At 42.8% G+C, this 15,578-nt stretch overlaps 1 protein-coding gene across 2 annotated transcripts in view; it reads left to right on the forward strand.

Moving 5' to 3' along the window:
* PIGN (phosphatidylinositol glycan anchor biosynthesis class N) overlaps positions 1–15,578 on the forward strand; it is a 988,499-nt gene that overhangs the window by 261,580 nt on the left and 711,341 nt on the right. The window lies entirely within an intron of this gene.

Raw genomic sequence — 15,578 nt, forward strand, 5'->3', positions numbered from 1 at the left:
AAAAGATAAACTGCTTGTCCATAAAGTATGCAAACTACATCAATGTTTTTTATTGGAAATATTGGATCAGTGGTGTCTAAATGTTACTGTGGGAGGCATCAGTGTCATGGCTATTTCAAGTGGTCTGATCTATCAAAAAGATGAAATTTAATTACTTGCTGATAATGAGGCGAGAGAAACTTGTATATCTAAACAACATAACCTTTATGAAGTTTAAACACGGCATTGAATTATTGGCGTGGTTAGGTGGAAAGGTTATTGCATTTAATAGTATGTCAGTAGTTAATACTAGTAGGACGTTTACTAACAATGAAGGTATAGCAGAGAGGTTTGCCTGCTACTTTTGCTTCTTTTAGGACACAAAAGTGACTGGAGATGGAACAGAGGTGATGGATTTCATTAGTGAGCTAAAAACCTCTCCACTCTCTATGCATGTTAATATAGAACTGGATGGGGACCTCTTAGAGGAGGAAATATCAGAAGTGATTGGTGTACTTCAGCATGGGAATGCCTCTAACTGTGCCCCCCCCCCCCTCCACTAGCCACAATGATGGTTCTAATTGATAAGGCGAAGAAATCTAACCCAGATTTATTCCCTTTAGACTAATTTAATTAATAAAGTGGCAATGAAAAATGCTAAAAAAAAAAGATTGATAAGGTTATAAATATGGTGGTACAACCAAGTCAATCAAAGTTCACGTTAAACTGTTTTAGAAGACCAAGTATCAGGTGCCCCTTCGGAACTCTGGCGTAAGCACAAAATGTAAGTGAACCTGTGGTGATTCATTCCTTGGACCCCACAAAGATTTTTGATTCGATTAATTATCCACCCATGTATGTTTATGACTTTAGAAAAAGTAGGTTTTCAATCAGAAGTTTTATCTCAGTTGCTACACACTTCATTGGTGGCCCAGATGAAGGTGGATGTTGTTCTATCAGGTGTTTTCAGTCTGAAAGGGGCCATGTTTCACCATTGTTATTCCCATTTGCATTATAGCCACTGATGGGTTGGATTAAAAAAAAAACCTTTGTTAGAGGATTTAGGGTGGATGCAGAGGGTAAGCTCCTATAATGATAGAATCCAGTTTATGCTAACTGTCTCTTACATATGGCAGATCTAGAGTCTAACTTAGAATATTGGAAATTTTATCATTTTTGAATGATACTCTGGGTTTATTATCAACTAGGACAAGTCATCATCATTATCATAATTACCTTTAAATAAACCATAAAAGCACACATAAAAAGGGAAGATAAGTACCTCATGAATTCTTCTTAAAATTTAAAACCATAACTACTTAAAAATGTTCCTTTTTGTTAAAAAACATGAAATATGTAGGAATCCAAGAATAACTTCTTTTTGATAGCGCTAGTTTACAAGGAAGGAAGAGGATAGCAGACTTGGAGAGAGGGTAACATTTGCAAATACAACAGGACTGGTCTTGTTCTTTAAAATTCAAATCTTTTAGCACTGTTATGACTAGTACGAGTATGACGAGTAAGGGATTTATTGTGCGCCCTCTTTTTACTTTTACTTGATTTTGTTGTGTGCTGTGCTTTTACTTTTCGTATGTGTGCGTACCAAATGAACTTTTGCCTTATTATACTCATAGCCGTATTTTTTAAGTTTGAATCTGTAGGTGTTTTTTACTGAGTGATTTTATTTTCTCACCCGGTTTTCGGCGTGTTGCCGACCAGCATTTCCTTGATCTTGCCACTCGCCATTTGAGGTTTAGGTCTGTTAGAGCACGCCTCACTTTCGGCGTTTTTCTTTTTGATTTGGCGGCCAATTTGAGTGTCATCTGAGTCAGCGGTCTAGTTGCCGGCTGACTCAGTTAGTGTTTGGGGATCCCGGTGGCATAAATGCAGACGCTGAAGCAGACGCGCCTCCTGGCGAGTAAGGGATTTATTGTGCGCCCTCTTTTTACTTTTGCTTGATTTTGTTGTGTGCTGTGCTTTTACTTTTCGTATGTGTGCGTGCCAAATGAACTTTTGCCTTATTATACTCGTAGCATTATTTTTAAAGTTTTAATCTGTAGGTGTTTTTTACTGAGTGATTTTATTTTCTCACCCTGTTTTCGGCGTGTTGCCGACCAGCATTTCCTTGATCTTGCTACTCGCCATTTGAGGTTTGGGTCTGTTAGAGTCTGCCTCGCTTTCAGTGTTTTTTTTTTTTTATTTGGCGGCCATTTTGAGTGTCATCTGAGTCAGCGGTCTAGTTGCCGGCTGACTCAATTATTGTTTGGGGATCCCGGGGGCATAAATGCGGACGCTGAAGCGGACACGCCTCCTGACGAGTAAGGGATTTATTGTGCACCCTCTTTTTACTTTTACTTGATTTTGTTGTGTGCTATGCTTTTACTTTTCGTATGTGTGCGTGCCAAATGAACTTTTGCCTTATTATACTCCTAGCCTTATTTTTTAAGTTTTAATCTGTAGGTGTTTTTTACTGAGTGATCACAAGGATTCCTTTAACAAAGAACTGCAGGCGTATAGACCTCTCCTTGGACAAAGGTACTGCCTGCAATTCTTGTAGCTGGAACTGTAGAACTAGCCTTGAAGATTGCGCTCCCAATTATCAAGGCGCCAGTAAGGAGATTGCTAAGCCTCCGCATGATATTACAGATAGTGCTATGACCTGGGGCTTAATTAATGCTCGCTCTTTAATCAAACATGCTCTTGAAATTCGTGAGTTTATTAAGACATCAAACCTCGATTGCCTCTTCATCACTGAAACCTGGGCGAGAGCCGACTCCAACCCAGATTTTCTTAATGCAGCACCTTTGGGGTATTCTTGTGTGAAACAAGATAGAGGTGAGAAGAGAGGAGGGGGGCTTGCCATATTTTCTAAAAATTATTTGAGCTGTTCGCTGGAGGTGCTCAAAAGAAGACAACCAGTATGTGAAGGCTCTTATTTTAAAATCAAATCTAAAAATATTATGTTAATGGAGGGCCTCCTCCTCTACAGACCCCACGGCCCCAAAAAGGTCTTCTTGGCCGTATGGCCCTCTATTCTTGAACTTCTGATGTTAGTAAAGAATGCTATTGTTCTAGGAGATTTTAACTTACATCTGGAAGACGTATCTGACCCAGCCATTATAGATTTTATCAGCTTCATGCAGAGTTTGGACTGGCATTTGGGAGTCACTTCGCCTTCCCACATTGCGGGCCACATGCTTGATGCTATTTTTACTAGACCGAGACTGATTTCCAGATATGATAATAGGGCTTTGGATTGGACCGATCATTATTTGCTATCTTTTAAGTTAATTAGCCTTGGCCCCACTCCTAATCAACTTACGTTAACGGCTGCAAAAAGACCGTGGCATAAAATTAACAAGATTAATTTCTCTCAGGCGCACAAACTTGGCTGGGATCAGGCGAAAGCAGACGACCGTATGCACTTAGAGATTTTTGATCTCGGTCTGAAAAGGGCTATTGACCTGCTTGCCCCTCAGACTCTGGCAATCCTTAAAGTTCAACGGCCTCCTTTGGCACCTTGGTACTCAGAGGAGTTGAAAAATGTGCAAAGAGTTTATCGCAGGCAGGAGTGTAAATGGCTATTGACTAAAACTCAAAAGGAAAGAGATATACTCAGAGACACTCTCGGAAAGTATAAGTCGGCCATTAGGTCAGCTAAAAAAAATATTATTCCAAAGCCATTAGAGAGACGATCAATGTCCCTAAAGAATTGTTTGAAACAGTACAAGCTCTGACGACTATGCCGATTAGTACAGGATCTCCTGTCTCAGAGAATTCACCTCTGTACTATCAACAAGTAGCTGACTTTTTTAACGACAAAATCCTCAATTTGCTGATAGATTTCAGGTCCCCCCCCCCCGGATTTAGAGGATGAATGGGAAGAGGCTCTGCCACACTCTGACTTAGGTAAGCAATTACTTTGCTTTCTACCTCTCTCTGTCAATAGAATTGAAGATCTATTGTTGTTGGTGAAATCCGGCTCACCTAACGATCCTTGCCCGCCACATATTTTAAAACTAGCTCCCACTCTGATTGCCTCTGCTTTGGAGCCAGTGATCGCAGAACTCATGCTGGAAGGTAGTTTCCCTGCAGATTGGAAACAATCCACGGTTATTCAGCTTACTAAAAACCTGGCAAGGATGCAACAGATATTTCTAACCTCCGCCCGATTTCACTTCTACCCGTCCTAGCCAAAATGCTAGAAAAACAGCTCAACCAGTAGCTCGCTGAGTTCCTTCAAGCAAACGGAAGGCTGGACCCCTCCCAACATGGTTTACGCTGTGCGCACAGCACCGAATCGGCTTTAATCTCTACTTCGGATATTATCCGCAGAAGAGGGGATATGGGAGAAGGCACAATTCTAGTTTTACTTGACTTGTCTGCCGCATTTAATACCATCTCTCCTCTCATCTTACTTCGGAGCCTCCATGAGGCTGGAGTGAGCGGCAAAGCTTGGAAACTACTTAGATCTTTTCTATCTGATAGAACCATTACAGTGGCCTGTGGTGAGCAACGTGCCTCCCCCTTTCAACTTCCTTGTGGAGTGCCACAGTGGTCATCCCTTAGCGCTACCCTTTTTAATTTGTATATGGCGCCCCTAGTGGGCCTGGTACGCTCTTTCGGTTTCCATATCGTATCCTATGCTGATGATACTCAGTTGATTATTCCTGTATCTCGCAACTGGGAAGAATCCAGAGAGAAATTTTGACTCTGCATGGCAGCAATCAATAACTGGATGGCCAGCAATTGGCTTAAACTTAATGGGGATAAGACCATTATTATGTGTTTTGGAGGTAATAATATTCCCTGGGACAGCAGTTGGTGGCCAGAAGCATGTGGGGGATGCCCTTCACCCAGTCTTTCTGCCAAAAATCTTGGCATTATATTTGACACTTCTCTTTCCTTTAATCCACAGATCAACCAAATTGTCAAAGTCTGCTTTTGGATCCTAAAAACTCTTAGGAAAATTATGCACTTTTTGGAGGAAGACTTAAGAACGCCTGCCGTGCTGGCTCTTGTCACTTCAAGACTGCATTACTGCAATGCACTTTTGTTAATTGCCAATAAAACTTCCCTGGGCAAATTACAGTCCATTCAGAATACGGCGGCCAACCTGATTTTGAATCTCCCCTAGTCCTCTTCTGCCAGTAGCAGTTTGAAATTACTACACTGGCTACCTATTAATAAGAGAATTATTTTCAAGACTCTCTGCTTAACTCGTAGAGCTTTACAGTTTGAGGGTTGCGATTACCTGAAGTCCACCCTGCGACAATACCAACCTACCAAAAATTTGAGATCCTCTTCCAAACATATGATTGCGGTTCCCAGATGCAATAGGACTAGATGGGGGGACCATGCGTTTACGGTAGAAGCCGCAAGGCTATGGAATGCACTACCTCTTGCGCTTCGTCAAACAGCCACCCACACCATTTTTAGAAAAAATCGGAAAACTTGGCTTTTTTCTCAATAGGCACGCTGTCTTTTTTGGAGGAGCACTTTGTTTTCCCGTTTACTTGCTCAGTTAAGCGCTTCAATGCTTCTCGCTGGAATGCGCTTTTATAAATAACTCAATACAATACAATACAATATACCTGGAATGTGAAGCAGTGTAAAATACACAGAACAGAGTAAAATGTAGGGTGTCCTCAGTGGAATATGAGTCACACCCACATGGGCCCAAATGTTTTACTAAATTCCATCCTCCAGGAAAAGGTGTAAAACAATAAGTAAGATTTAGGGCCTCATTACGAGTGTGGCGGTCAGAGGACTGCCACACTCACAGTGACGGTCCGACCGCCGCATTATGACCCTGGCGGGCAGATCCTCCTAAAGACCACTGTCCCTGCCAGGAACATCATTCCCGAAGTGGTGATGGCGGTCAGGGTTGTACTCAGCCAGGGCGGTGCTGAACTTCACCTGGCTCATTACAACCCCACTTACCGCAAGCCTTTCCATGGCATTTAAAGGCTGGCAATAAGCCAGTACTAGGGGCCACAGTACTTTTTGATTCACTTCACAACTGTTTTAATAATAGTAGCAGGCTTATCATAAAGTTCTGGGTGACACAAGGTATTAAAGGTAAATTTAAAGTAATTCTGCTATCATATTTTGTTAGCCCCATCAAGACTAAAACACTCCTTCAATATGGCTTGATTGAGCATTAGTCTAAACCCCAAGCCATCGGCGCAGGAGGCGCAATGCAAGAGTATCTGCTATATATGCCCAAACATAGCTCCTCATGGCCCACATAAGCTGGGATACTCTGAGGTAAAGACAATAAATGCCTAGCAAAATTATTCATTAACCAGCTGTGAAGATGAAGAGTCCCCCATGACCTAGATACCACTTCCATATGACACAGCTGAGATACATTTAACCTGATCAAATATTGCCAAGACAGACCTCTTTAAAAAATGTTTGTTGGTGGTCAATAAAGGGGACTAGGTTCCTTTGTCATCAAAATCGACACGTCTAAACGTTACCAATTTCATGACCTTGTACATAATAACGCCTTGATTTCATTAATTTGGTCCAACAACCAATTTTAAGGGATTTTTTAAAGTTGGCAAATAGATCTAGGGGATCCATAGGAGTAACAAATTAATCTATAAGATTCCCAAGATGCCCAAGTGATGTACAGACTAAGAAAATGTCCTCATCGTCGTAAAACAAAGCAGAATAAATATGACCCCTACTCGTGGAAGGACTTTCACACCTTTCAGGAGGGATGCTACTAATTGTTATATATATATATATATATATATATATATATATATATATAATGTCTATTAAAAAAAGTGCCAACACGCACCCTTGCCTTACTCCCCTATTAATTCTTAGGTCATCGGTGGATTGATCTCAAAACCATATCTTATTGAGGCCCTCATATCCTTGTGCAGATCCCTGTAAAATAACTGGGACAAGTCTGTTTTGCCTCCTTTGACAGACAGAGGCTTCTGACAGTCTCTTGGATGCTCTTGTACAGTGCAAAAACTTCAGTTTTTCATATTTTCGTAGATATACCACACAAGATAGAGATAGATTTTATTGGCAAAAATCTCACTATGTTAAAACGAACAAAGCTGATGTTCAACACACTCTCTGCAAAATGTTAACTTTGTCCACATTTCTATGTATTCTCAACTTTAATATAAGCCACACTACAATATAAATTAAATAGAGACTGCAATATAAAGTAAATTAAACTTAAGTTTATTTTTATTGTGCCCTAATGCATGGATACATTTTTTTTAAAGTTCACATGATCATAAATCCCAAGACCTGCATTTCTTCAATTGTTTCAAGAAATTGTATCTTATCAGTTTTGATCAGTTCCTTCAATTTATCGACCCATTTATAGTCATACAAACTAATATTAACAAATCTTGTTAGCCAATACATGTTGATGATGTTACTTCATGAAGGCCACCAATAAGATCTGAAATGAGATACTCAGAAGCTGGTGAAACAATACAAATATAATAAAATGCATAGTTAAAAATATAAGCAGTCTCACCATTAGTGACATAATAATAATCTTGCTATGTTACAAGAGTCATACTGAGTCATCCTGAGGCAGCGCTGCAGTCAAGCCACAGCTAACAGCTATGTCCCGGTGGTCGGCACCCCAGGACATAGCAGGAGCTGGCCCTGAGGGTGGCAGTCACCAGGGCAATCAGTGGCTCCAAGAGGGCGGCTGCGCAGCCCCCCTCCAATGATGACATAGCCCAAGGAGGTGGTAGTCCCTGGGGCAGCGAGGGGGGCTTTGCGCCCCCCTAAAAAATGAATAGTTTTTTGTCCCAGGTTAGTGGTCCCCGCGGCCCCCTGCTCAAGATAAAGTTTAGCCCTGAGGGTGGTGGTCCCTGGGGCACTGGGGGACCAATCCGCCCCCCACATTAATTAAGTTGATAGACCCAGGGAGGCGGTGGTCCCATTGCTCAACATAAAGTGTTGCCCCAAGTGGTGGTGATCCCTAGACCTCCCGCATTATTTAGGTTTATAGCCCAGGGAGGTTGTGATCCCCGGGCCTCCCCCACTTACTAAAAACATTTTTGTCACGGGCAGAGGGCCTCAGAACGGGTGGGCCGCGGGTGCCCCAAGCTCTTATTTGGACATTTGGCCTGGGGACGTGGCCGTCCCCAGGGCTTATTAAAGCCCAAGTGCCCCCTCCTCTATGATGCCCCCAGGATCTGGCCCACCATATAGACAATATATATGTATTTCCTGAGAGAAGCTGCCCAGCTCAACAATCCATTCGTTTGGAGCATAAACAGGAGAACAGCACAAGCCAGCACAAACTTTGTTATAAAAGAGAAAAGTATTTTGTTTTCATTTCACAAGTACAAGATGCTGCAAACAGAGAGGCCTACACGTTTCGGCTACAAATATATATATACTGTGATCAAGACCAGTAGGTCGAAACGCGTCAGTGGTGAAGGATGGTGATTTAATCCTGACTGCAATAAAAAGGAATAATTTCCTCCTGGAGTGCGGTGGTGAAGTTGCTTGCAACTGTTTGTTTTTGGATTCATGAGAGGAAATGGTCCATTCCTCATACCTGCACCAACATGAAAGAGCGCGCCAGAAGCAGGACCAGTTTGTTTTCTCATATATATATATATATATATATATATATGTGTGTGTGTGTTATGAAGCCAAAAAAACTCTTATTCTCTTATATGTATCAAAGTAAAACTGTTGATGGCTTTATAAAAGTGCTCAGAATATTTTAGCTGTTTTTCTGCTTTTTCTGATGAAAGAGAAAAGGGGGCGTAGTCCCCTTGCTTTGGTCCAGTGGCCACCTGAGACCCTGCGAGGGTAAAAAATCTTTTTTCTTTGAATTCACAAGAACATTTGCAAATATTTGATTATGCGGGCCACATAGACCTCCCCCTCCCTGGGACAAGAAATACCAAATGAATAGGGGGACCAGCAGACTCCCTGGCCCGGGGACCACCACCTCCCCGGGGCCAAAATGAAATTATAAAAGAAGGAGGGGAGCCATGCGGCCTTCCTCCTGGAGCTATATATGGCCCTCCAGGGCCGGGTCCTGCTACTTCCCAAGGTGTCCATCCTCAGGAGGTAGCTGTTTGATTTTGTTTAGCGGGAGCTGTGACAGCTCCAGCCAATTGAAACCAAACATCACTCTGCTCCCAGCATTAAAACTGCTACCACTTGCTAGAAGTGGAGTTTTCATTTCTTTCATTGCCTGCTAACGTGCGGGGAGGGAAAGAGCTGAAGCTATTGCTCCCACGTTTGGGGAGCTGCATTTTCAGCAGCTCCATGCATGTGGGAGCAAAGCCGGCTCCTGCAGGATGCAGGGAGCTGGCTGGGACCACAGGGGCTCGAGGCTCCACCTGCAGTCCCCTAATCATATTGACTTGACGGGCTTGGCCAAGGCAAAACAAGTGTGTTTTCTTGATGGAGGTGTTTACATACTTGCTTTTTTCAAGCACAGTATCTCATATCGTGTCTGTGATGAGTGAATTCTGTCTTGTTATCTGCTGCTGAGACCAGACATCATGATCTAAACTTTTAAAACTATAAGTGTGTAAACTTGCTGAGAAGACCTGCCCATTTGGCCCTGCTCCAAATAAGATAACGATATGCAGCGTCTTTCCCACATTTTCCCTGGAACATGGAGGGTTTACTAAAAGGACCCCCTGAGTGTGTTTCCCGCCGATTTTGGAGATGCATTTTTGATGTATAAAAATATGATTGCATCTCCACCAAGCAAAGAATCACTTAATGCGTGCTATGTAGTTGGCTACAGGGCCTAGTCACAGGCCAGGCCCTGCAGCCAACCACGCCATGCACAGCCAAAGGCTGTGTGCAGCAGTGGTTAGATTAACGTAAAGTGATGAAAATTACTTTACCTTAAAAAAACATAGAAATTCACACAAGAAATAGGTTACAGGGACGTTATAGTTAGGCTGACATTTCAAACATACAAAACCATGGAAATTAGTCTGTTATCGTTAGAGATATTTTAGGAAACTATGAATAGTGTCCTGAGGTAACTGTAACTTGTGCCCTCGCTTTGCACTGCTAATTACCCTAGATATTACATCACTCATGAAGTTTTCTATGACATGATTGATAATATCACTGTAACATTTGCAGTAAGATTATTGTTGAGAAAACTGTGCATGGTGGGGCCGCGAGTTATAGTTACCTTAGGGCACGGGTTATATTTTCTTGAAATATCTAACTATAATAGCTAAATTTCTATGGTTTTGTACGTTTGAAATGTGAGCCTAACTATAACATCCCTGTAACCTTTGGTTTTTAAGTAAATATATGTATATATTTAAGAATGAACACATGTACATAATGTGTTCATTCTTAAATAGTCAGACTCCTCAAATTGAAAAATATACCAATGTGTTAGAAAGCCAAAAAAACTCTTATTCCCATATATGTATCTAAATAGAACTGTTGATGGCTTATAAAAGTGCCCACAATATTTCAGCAGTTTTCTTGCTTTTTGTGATGGATATTTCTTCCTACAGATTCCCCACCTTATGATTCCTCATCTTCTCATTATTACCCTGGTGCAACTTCAGCTGCGGATCTGTCTGCTCAGGGGTAAACAAAATTGGGCTGCATAATGAACTTTTCTGGCATCATTTCCTGTTTTCTCTGCCTTACCGATACTGGTTTGGAACTCTCCTTTGGTATTTGCTAAAAGTCTCCCCAAATTCTATGATAGTAGTTAGGTAAAATATCATCTCACAAGGTCTAGGGGTTGATGCCATCTTTTCTGTAGGAAAAGGTGTCTTTATTGGGGTCCCTGTACATCTCAGTGAAGTGCCTGGGCCAAAACACAATCTTTCATCCTGTGACTCCTGCACCTCTGTGCCTCTGAAGACTATCAGAGAGTAATAATGCAAGATATTTTGGCTCTGACTTGTAAAGATACCTCTAAATGGTTTCTCTCCTCTCCTTCAGGCAGGTTTCCTGAAAGAACGTGATAGCCGAAAGTCACCTCTCAAGAGAAACACAAGAAAGATCATAGAATGGAGAAGTCCTCCTCTCTGCGAGGAAACAGTACTTCTGCCGGGACCATTATGAGAGTTAGCTGAGCTGTTTCTCGACACTGGTTTCTTTGAGCCTCTTCTGTTTTAAAGAAACTTAAACTGGAGTTTCCGGCTCCATCTGCTGACCCCTCTCAGGTCATGGCATTTTTGACATACCTTGCTGGAAATCTTCAGGACTGCCCCCATCCTTGTGGGCCAAATTCTGCAGGTTTGGCAATTCTGGTGGCTGCAACCCAAATCCCACCAGACCACTTCTTCACAGCCTCTAGCCATGGCTACGCTTCCAATGAAGCTATTGGCCATGAAGTGTGATGCTTTATTCTCCTCAACCCTGACTCTGAAGTTGTGCTCAGTGCCAATCTTGGAGTTGTTTTAGGCACTGCCTCAGCTCTCGAGGTCAGTAGAAATTATTTGAATGGGTATTAGGAAGTTCACAGCTTCTTATAAGGGTCAATCTTTTGCTGAATCCCTTCTCACAGCCCAGAGGTTTATGTGAATAGAACACATCTCTGGATTAGATTCTGATGCACTTGAAGTGCCTAACCTGGGATTAAACCCAGATCTTTGTGACTGGGATGAATGTTTGCATTGTTCAGCATTGCGTCCATCATCTGTCCTTTTTGCTTTTGTCGCCGTAAGTGGGAAGGGTATGTCCAGATATGGTTCCTGTGCTCACTCCACCACTGGATTCAAGCTAGCCTGGCTGATGAGGGGTGATACCCCGAAACCGGACCCAGGATGCTTGTTTCCGGTCTAGGGAGGACACAAATTGGCAGTTTGGGCTGGACTGTTCCCATGTGGAACAGAGTCAAGACTTATGTGCACATGGCTGGGTCAAAACTGGGGTGGCGTGGTGGGCAAAAAAACAAAGAATTAAACCCAGATCTTGTGACTGGGAATGAATGTTTGCATTGTTCAGCATTCCGTCCGTCATCTGTTCTTTTTGCTTTTAACCTGGATTTTGGGCATAATAAACAAGAAAATGGATGGATTGCTTAAATTAAGCTCAGCCTCTGGCAATTGCTTGGACGGCTTGCCAGTCCATTGTTTTTTTGCTCACAGCCTGCAACTTCAGTTTGGATCTACCCATAGGCAAATCAGCCACGACCCTGCTCCACTGGGAACAGCCAAGCCCAAACTAACAAGCCACGTTCCCCCATGAACTGGAACACAAGGAACTCTGGACCAGTTTTACTCTTATTAGGGCTCATCAGCCAGGTATAGTTGGGTTTCAATAGCTCAGTAAAGCATGGGGCCTACGTCTTGGCATACCTGTCATGCTTGAGGCATCAAAAACAAGATGATGGATTGAATACTTGAATTAATCTTTTTATCTTGGGCACATGGAACAAGATGATTCAAATACTTACAACTTACACCATCCTTCTCACACAGATAGTGGACTCTACTTAGATCTCCAAGTGATAATGGTTTTTATAGCTCTTAACCCTCAGGTCTTCCCTCTACTGAAATCTGTTCATTCACATCAGTAATACATATGGCAGCGGAGGTCTATACCTACTGTGGACTCTAATTCTAATATCTAGGTGGTATTCTAGCAGTCATCTTTGGCAGCCCCAGAACCCCCTATGCCATTCAATAAGGCATTGCTGGAATTGGTACTAGTTGCATTGTGGTAGAAACCCTTTTCAGAACTGGCAGATCATATGCAAGTTGTTCAACGGTATGAGGCCACTCTGTCCAATCCCAGCACAATAGGGCAATCCCAGATTCTTATCCATGCATCCTTCTTCAGAGTGCTTTGTGGTTCAGGCATTATTCGCAATGCTGCAACCCAGCGCTTGCCTCACTGCCCCTCTGTACTATGAGACCAAATAACTTGACTTCAGGGGACAAAAGGTTTTTGGTTTGGGCATTTTAAATCTGCATTGTACCAACACCTTGTACCTCCTTGAACAGTACGTCCACTCCTTGTGGAAATTGGCAAAGTTCTCTGTGCAAGCTTCCCAGATCACATGAAGAAAACGTGCTCCTGTCTTGTAAGTCACTGTTCAGGTGCCTCCAAACAAATCCTTAAAAGTTGCTTGGATTCGGCTGACACAATGACTCATACTAGGTCTACAAAGGTCACTCTTCCCATGTACATCTAGGTGCATTCAACAGGCTATTCATGGGAAGTCCAAGCTGCCTTAATAGACATTCATGTAAATGGTAAGAGTATATTTGGTGAGGAAATTGACTCCTTCTTGTACTGATTCAAGAAAAGCAGTGCCACAGCATGCTCACTTGGGCTTGCCTCCCATACCAAGTGGTTTCAGGAAAAAGTGTTGTTGCTTTTGGGTTTTTTCCAGGTGCCTTTCCCCGACCCCCATGTCAATGACAACCCTTACAGTAGTTCAGACTCTGCAACATTTGTATCAGTAATTTTGTGGATGAGGTGGACGTAAGTGACTTGAGGGACACCAGCAACTTCCCTACTTTCACTGGATCTGCTGTGTCCAAACTATTATGATGTGTCCACTTTCCATCTTCAGCATCTGGAATGTGGGTGATCTCTAATTTTCTAATCAATTGAAAGGCCATTACCAGCCAGTTATAGTGCTCCAGCTTCTCTACAAGCTCTATGCCCTTTTGTTTGGCTCCAATCCCCTAAACCACACTCCTTCTGCAAGGGAGTGCTCCCTGGGTAATGCCTCAATCTTGGAGGAAGAAGTTCTCCTCTGGTTCTGGTTCTCCAGGTTCTTTGTCTATTGAGCTTGATTACCTCATGACCTTGTTGGTGTACCATGTTACACAGTAGATGAAAGCCCTTCGTTGATGCCCAGTGAAGCAGTGGCTCTTACATCAGGTCAGTCTCTCAGTTGAAGTAAAGATCTTCCATTCAGTCCTCCCATAGCTCCATTTGTAGATTTGACCGTCCACCTCTAAGTAGATCATCCCTTCATTCCTTCACTGTTGCAGTCCACTGTGTTTATGGATGCCTCATTGGGCAGGACCACTAACCTGGGGAAGATGATGGTGAAAAGCATTACCCAGTCAGCAGCGGGTGTATGTGCAATGGTTGTGGGTAGCCCTTCTAACCCTGTTGATCTTTCTTCCCTCCATCTCAGGGCATCTTGATCAGGTCACAGTTACCATCCAGAACATCAACAATGATATGGGTACTTGGTCCTTTAGTCTGCAGTTCCTTGTGTTTCTAGCAGTGGACTCCAGTGTTGGGCATATTCCTGGCAGTGCCCTATTCGTCAGGCTCTCTGAAAGACACCTTGAGTCACTTATTGCTGGAGAATCATGAATGGGAGCGCAAGCCCTATGTGACAAGTGGGATCTTCCCTGGTGCTTCCCTGCATGAACCCCTTTTCCATAGTTTTAGACAGGAAAAAGCCCTTTATTCTGTACCCTGCATGTCCCACCATGTGGATCGATGGGGGGAGTAGGCTTCCTGAATGGGTTGGGCGCAGTCCCTCATTGTTCATTTCCTCTGATTTCTCTGCTCTCAAATGTTCTTCAGAAGTTAGCATCTGATCCTCATCAACACAGATATGTTGATCTGTTTAAACTAAGCATTTGACCTCCTCTTTCTATCCTGGAAAAGTAGATCTGCTTGCTCGGCAAGAGTGTGTGGTCCTCCACTCCATGCATGGAGATTGAGCTGTGCCAGTTAAAGGATTTCAGTTTATCACCAAAAGTAGTGTATGTCCTCTTGAGTATGCAGAAACCGGCCACTATGCCGGTCTATACAGTATTAGGGGAAACGTTTGTCTTTTGGTGCCAGGCTGCTAACAAACTCGCCTTTGAAGCTTTACCATCTGACATCCTGCACTTTGTGCTTTCTCTCACTCAACAAGGCTTGAACAGTTTCTGCAGTGAAGGAATACTTAGGTATGCACTTATATTCAGGTCGGCTTCTAAGGACCTATTTCTTGAAAGACTGGCTATATGTTTTCAAAGTGGGACTTCAACTTAGTTCTGACTTTTTTTACTGTATCACTGTTCAAGCTGATTCACATACGTTCTTTTGCTCTCTTGACTCTCGTAATACTGTGCTGATGGCGATTACGTCAACCGGTAGGGTAACGTTGCAGTACATCCCCATCTTTCTGCCAAAGGTGGTCACCTTTCACATTGACAGAGATATCACTCTTACATCTTTCTTTCCCCCTTCTTAAGTTTGAGGAGGAGGATCTGTTGCACAGTCTGAAATCCACTAAGTTGATCGACCTAGATCGAAGTTTTTGTGAGTTTGCTGGGGTTAAGAAAGGCAAAGAACTGACTAAGGCCCTCATTATGAGTCAAGCAGAGCATAATTACCTCATGGAATTCTTCTTCCCCTGTTTCCAAGTGAGTCCTTTTTTCCGCACCAATTTTGTCTGTGTGGGAGAATCAGACCCGATTTGACAGTACTGTAATTTTGCATTGTAAAATCATATAGGGATTTGGCTACAGCAGTAGCCAAGCCTCATTCCTTCTTTTCTGATGGGGGAGCATACAGTGCTCCCCCTGCCACAAAGCACTGTTCCCCTTCCTGATGGATAACCACTTGTTCTCATACATATTTTTGCAAAACACTAATGTTAGGCAGCTCAGGCACAGACT

The sequence above is a fragment of the Pleurodeles waltl genome, chromosome 2_2, assembly GCF_031143425.1.
Source record: "Pleurodeles waltl isolate 20211129_DDA chromosome 2_2, aPleWal1.hap1.20221129, whole genome shotgun sequence".
Classification (NCBI taxonomy): domain Eukaryota; kingdom Metazoa; phylum Chordata; class Amphibia; order Caudata; family Salamandridae; genus Pleurodeles; species Pleurodeles waltl.